Source organism: Molossus molossus, unplaced genomic scaffold (assembly GCF_014108415.1).
Source record: "Molossus molossus isolate mMolMol1 unplaced genomic scaffold, mMolMol1.p scaffold_m16_p_24, whole genome shotgun sequence".
Lineage (NCBI taxonomy): Eukaryota > Metazoa > Chordata > Mammalia > Chiroptera > Molossidae > Molossus > Molossus molossus.
This window is the reverse complement of record NW_023425360.1, coordinates 1,542,570-1,548,950: the sequence shown is the minus strand read 5'-3', so window position 1 is coordinate 1,548,950 and position 6,381 is coordinate 1,542,570.

Sequence of the window (6,381 nt, the reverse complement as noted above, 5' to 3'; positions counted from 1 at the left end):
CAACCAATCGATGTCTCTCTCACATCAACAACAACACCCTGGCCAGTGTGGCTCAGTGGGTTGGGCATTGCCCTACGCACCAAGACATCAGGTCACTGGTTCGATTCCTAGTCAGGGCACATGCGTGGGTTTCAGGCTTGATCCCCAGTAGGGGTCGTGCAGGAGGCAGCCGATCGATGCTGATGTTGCCCTCTCATCGATGGTAAATCAGCCATCAGTTTGGACTTTATCTTTGGAGCAATGGAGGAGTCCTCGAAGCTTTCAAGCAGGAAGAGAAAGAGGGGTCATGGTTTGGAAAGAGAACTCAGCCAGGGGAGTGCATGATGGGTGGGAGAAAGAAGAGAGGAAAGTGTGGACGATGCTGGGAGGTTACTGAAATCTTCCGGGTGACAACTCTGAGACCTGAACTAAAGCAACGGTTACAGGGCTCAAAGGAAGGAAAGAACATGTAAAATAGATGTCGGGATCTAACCAAAACTGCAAAGAACTGCGCACACAGAGACTCGTGTATGTAAACACTGGTGAAAAATGAATGACTCTGTAGTCCAGTAAACAGCATCGTGCCAATGTGAGGTCCTGGTTTTAATATTGTACCATAGCCATGTCTGACGTCTCTACTGGGGGACACTAGGTATTATTTTAGCAGCTTCCTGTGACTCTGTAATTACTTCCAAATAAAAAAACTTAGAAGGGCTTTAAAGTGTCTTAAAATTTTCTATAAGAATCTAGGCTTTTAAAAGAAAACACATTATGCAGAGAAGAACGGAAGTCAAGCTGGCCTTCCACAACGCTAAATGCCAAACAGACAGAGCGTGGCATTGACGACATTCTGAGGATGAATCAAAATTAGAATCTCAGGACTGGGGAACACAGGGCTTGAGAGTATTACAAGTGAGCAATGAAATCACTTAAACATTGAGTTGTCTTTCGCGACGGACTGACTTTAAAAACATTTTGCAAGTGGAACAGCGTAACTCTTCAAAGACGCGGTGCGTGTTGTAAAAGTAACGATGCCACACGTATGTATTGCATTGTCTTCCCTTTGCTCGCTCACTCCTGGGCCAACATGCACTCCCTGAAGTTGATCACCTTTGCATTCCTCGTGAAGAACAAACATGCTCTTGGGCCATCTGTTTCCAGGACCATGTCAGGCGTCACCCTGGCCGGGAAGCCTGCCCTGAGCCACCAGAGCAGTGGCCTCCCTGGGTCCCATCTCAGGTTTCTAAAGGGCCACACAAGAGCTGGAGAGCGGCCCCCAGATCGGGGAACCCCTACCTCCTGCCGTGTGAGAGCTGGCCCGCCCGGTTGTTCCCCTGACAACCAGGCCCACCTCCCTTCAGCGCCACGACCCTGGCATCTGCTCTCCACCAGCTCCAGCCCTGCAGACGGAATGAGAGCAGCCCCCCAGCAAGCTGGGCGGGGGGTTCATGCCATCCTGTGGTTCCAGACGGGAAGGAATGTACTTTTAGGACAGCATTCCTCAAACTGGGTTTGATAAACTATCAGTGCGCCATGAGATAGTAATAGATGGCTTAAAAAAGAAAAAAGTTCCACTGTTACAGTGGACAAGGCAAAGTTAAATAGGGCTATGGTGGTGGTAAATCATCGCTGACTTTTGAACAGGCGAATATTTATGGCAACCATTGCGCCCAGAACTAATTCGAGGCCCTTTATTTGCGGAGACCCTCGTTTCCTTACTCAGAATCCAGACGGGGGTAGAACGATCGACTTGGGAAATGCTGTCGGGATGAGGTGTCCCCAGGGAGGACCAGCCCCGCTCCCCCCCCCCCGCCCCCCTCCCCAGTCCAAGCCTCGCTGGCAGAGGAGAAATGGCTGCGCTCCAGGACCCAGAGTCACGTTCCTTCCGTGCAAGAAGAAGGAAGCCCCCGGCGCCCGCAGGACGCACCGAGGCCGGAGCACCGGGCGGTCAGGCGGAGGGAGCAGGAGCACGTGCCCCAGGGCGGCCTCCCCGAAACCTCGGAGGGCCCGCTCTCCCGGTGGGTCGCGGACTGGGGCAGAGGAGCCGCGCAGGAGAGGCCACTGCGGGGCGTGTCCCCCCCCCCCCGCCAGTCCCAGGGGCCATGGCGGGGTCCTGGAGCCCCTGACACCGCACCTGGCCACACTCGCCTGAAACCCTTCGCCAGGAGAGAGGGGGAAGGAGGCAGGTACAGTGAGGGAAGGCAGGCTACCCGGTTCGTGAACGCACTTTTTGGATTTTTTTTTTAAAACTTCTGTGAGGGGGTCAAGAGGACCCGGGCCTCGCCCCTCTGGTGACAAACCCAATGATGCGGGCAGAGCGCAGGGGCTCCTGCGGGCAACGGGGCTGGACGACCTGCTCCCAGTAGACCGGAGAAGGAGCCAGGACAGGGCCAACGGGGGTTTGTCTCCCCCTCCACAGGGCGGTGGGGCTCCCTGGGGCCGGGCCTACCTGCAGGGGCAGCATGGTCCCAGGTGCACCGCCTGCAGCTGACAGCTGCTCCCCGTGGGCGGGCTCAGGCCGGAATGTCAAGGCCCCGTGCGCCCGGCGTCAGAGCGCACGTCCAGGTGTCAAGGCCCCGTGCGCCCGGCGTCAGAGCGCACGTCCAGGTGTCAAGGCCCCGTGCGCCCGGCGTCAGAGCGCACGTCCAGGTGTCAAGGCCCCGTGCGCCCGGCGTCAGAGCGCACGTCCAGGTGTCAAGGCCCCGTGCGCCCGGCGTCAGAGCGCACGTCCAGGTGTCAAGGCCCCGTGCGCCCGGCGTCAGAGCGCACGTCCAGGTGTCAAGGCCCCGTGCGCCTGGCGTCAGAGCGCACGTCCAGGTGTCAAGGCCCCGTGCGCCCGGCGCCCGGCGCCCAGTGCGTGCCCAGCGCCCAGAGCGCATGCTCGGCCCCATGCGGCTCCCCTACACCACCCGGCACAGGGAGCCGCTCAGAGGTCGCTCGCGCGTGACCGCTTTCCATCGGCCAAACCAGAGAGAGCAGCCACAGAGAAGAGGTGCTGAGCACCCCTATTTACGCCCTGTCCATCTCCGTAGGTCGGGCAGTGCTCTGTGCAGGGCCCTGGCCTGCCAGCTCCTGCAGTAGGTTTCTGCGAACCTCACCCGAGCCCACTGGGCCCTGAACGAAGGCAGCAAGTGGAGTCAACAGGGCGTGCAGGCCTCTGGGCTGGGGCCACACCGCCCCTGTGGGCCGGGCCGGGTGCCTAGGGCCCCGGTCTGCCCCTGCCAGCTCCCCAAAGCACCCGCACCTAGTCTACACAGAGTCCCTTCCAGTCAGGGCGCGCTGCCAACACCGGGAGAAACAGCTATTTTGTGTAATTCATATAAACAACAGACAGAGCCAGAATGAAAAGAAGAACATCTCTCAAATGAAGGAACAGCACAAAGCCTGGAGGGTTGGGGACTGGGCAAGGGAACGGAACTCAGTGGTTTTCCTGGTGGAGAATTCAAGCAGATAGTCATCATGCTGCTCATCAGATGTGGGAGTGGAATACAGGAACTTAGGGGGACCTTCAGCAGGAAGAAAGTATAATAAAGAGCCAAGCATCGACGAAATGATTATACTGAATGGGAGAAGATCGTCTCAAATGATACACCTGATATATCCAGAACACATAAGGAACTCATACCACCGAACACCAAAAGAACAAGCAATCTGATTTAAAAAATCAGGAAAATGACCTGAATAGGCATTTCTCCAAAGAGGACATACACATGACCCACAGACCTATGAAAAGAGGTTCACTAACATCACTAATCACCAGGGAAATGCAGACTAAAACCACAGGGAGATATCACCTCACCCCTCAGGATGGCTACCGTAAGTAAATCAGCAAACAAGTACTGGCAAGGATGGGTGAAGGGAAACATTGTGCACTGTTGGTGGGGTTGCAGATTGGTACCGCCAACTGTGGAAAACAATAACGAGGTTTCCCAAATGATTAAAAACCGAACTACTGTATGACCCATCAATTCCACTCCTGGGTATTTATCCCAAGAAATCCAAAGCACCGGTTCGAGAGATAGATGCGCCCCATTTACCGAAGTGCCCATCAGTAGACAAGTGGATGAGGGAAATGTATGTATATACAATGGAATATCACTTAGCCATTAAAAAAAAAGAATAGCCCTCGCCGGTTTGGCTCAGCAGTTAGAGCATTGGCCTGCGGTCCAGAGAGACCCGGGTTTGGTTCCCGCTAAGGGCACGTACTTTGGTTGCAGTTTGTCCCCGGCCCTGGTTGGTCGTGCGGGTGGCAGCCACTCCATGTGTCCCTTTCACATCAATGTTTCTCTCTCTCTCTTCTTCTTCTTCTCTCTCCCTCCCACTCAATCTGAACAAAAAAATGGAAAAATGTCCTCAGGTGAGAATTAAAAAAAGAATAAAATCTTAATCTTACTATTTGTGACAACATGGATGGCCCTAGAGGAGAGGGCATTATGCTACGTGAAATAAGTCAGAGAAAGGCAAATACTATATGATTTCACTTAAATGTGGAATCTAAAAACCAAAATAAATGAACAAACCAAACAAAAGGTACAGACAAGCCAATGGATGCCAAGGAGAAGGGGTAGGGGGGATGGGGAAAAAGTAATTATAAAATAAGAGGTTCCATGATAAGTAAATGAACAACCCAACAGATCCTTCACCTCAGTATGGGAGGAGGCTTACCTAAGTACTCAGTGTTCTTATAAAAGTTACAAAACTAACCAAGATTCATAAACTAAAAAAAAGGGGGGGGGGGGGGAGGACAAAGCCAAAGAAACAAAAAGCCCAACACCGAGGCCTTGAATTTTAAAGTTCAATGCCGTGATAAGCAGCCAGTCCTGTAGCTGGCCGTCTCTGGGCAGCCAGGAGCATGACTTCAGGATGGGGGATGAGAAAAGTCTCGAACACTGAGTTCCCGAAGTCCTCGCACCGTTTGTGACCTTTAATCATATCAGACGTGCAGATGCACCCCCCAAAAGCACTGGAGTTGTCCATTATTCAGGCTCCTTTTTAACCTTTTTTAGTTTTGTGAATTTGAAACCCTACAGGTTTAATCTTGTGTTTTCAGTCTGTGCTAACCGTCGGCCAAAGGAGCCCATCTTTTTAAAACATTTCTAATTAAAAAAATACATTGTTCATCCCCGCTGGTGTGGCTCGGTGGGTTGAGCGTTGTCCCAGGCACCGAAACGTCACCAGCTTGATTCCCAGTTGGGGCACATGCCCAGGTGTCAGGCTCAATCTCCAGTAGGGGGCGTGCAGGAGGCAGCTCATTGATGTTTCTCTCACTTGGATGTTTCTCTCTCTCTAAAAAAAACAAAAAAAAAAACAATAAAAACATATTTAAAAATAAATAAAAATGTTTCCTTATTTTAAAAAATATTGTTCGAAATTCACAAATTTAGTAAGTGTAAATGAAATTTCTAGAAATAGATTTTTTAAACTTTACTTTTATTGTTGACCCTATGACAGATGTCCCCACTGCCGCCTCCTTGCCCACCGCCACCCAACCCCTGCCCTCCCTCCCCTCCGGCCGCTGCCACACCACACCGCAGCCTGTCTGCGGGTCAAGCATACATGATCTTTGGCTAATCCCTCCCCCTTCTTTCACCCAGTCCCCCCTAGAATTACATTTTACAATAATCTCTTGTTAGACTACGCTGCCATACTGAAGCTTCGGACTGCACTAAGGCTCCTTGCACACGACGCCGCACATCTTACGTGATCAGATACTAGCATGTTACCGGCTTTGGGGAACGAAGAGGGTGCGTCTGAAGGCACTTCGAACCCCGTTTTCCCAGGTCAGGCTCCGGTCTGCCTGTGTTAGCCTGCCCCCCTCCTTCGCCCGGTCGAGGGGCGGACCTGGTGGTGGTGGTTTGGGGCGGGGAGGGGCGGCGGAGGCTCCGGCAGGACACCCTGATTTCACCCCTCTGCCCATCTTTCTGAGCATCGGAGGGCTTTCTACACCCCCCTTCTGCTTGATAGTAATTTCCCGCTCTTCCTTCCTGCCTGTGCGGTATCCGTCCTCTCCTTCCTGTGGGCTAAAAGCCTCAGGTTTTACCTTCACGGGAGAAGGCTACGGGGAAGAAAAACAGACAGTGATCAAGAGGGAAACTGGCTATTTACAGCTGACATCACTAGTGTCCTTCCAGCCTGGGGGACAGCCTGTCTCCCCCCACGCCAGCCAGCCTGCCTTGTCCTGCTGCCCCTCCTGGCCGAGGGGGGTCGCAGGCCATTCCGGTTCGGGATGTCCGGGGCAGCCCCCAGTGGTCCCGAGGCCGCGCATGGAGAGACAACTCACTCCTACCCTCTGCCCGCCTTCCCCCCTCCAGCGGCTCCTCTGCTGGGTGGGGAGCCCCAGGAAGTGAGGTGAGTTTGCACAGATGAGGAGGGACCGTGTCGTGGTGAACAGCACCCTGTGCA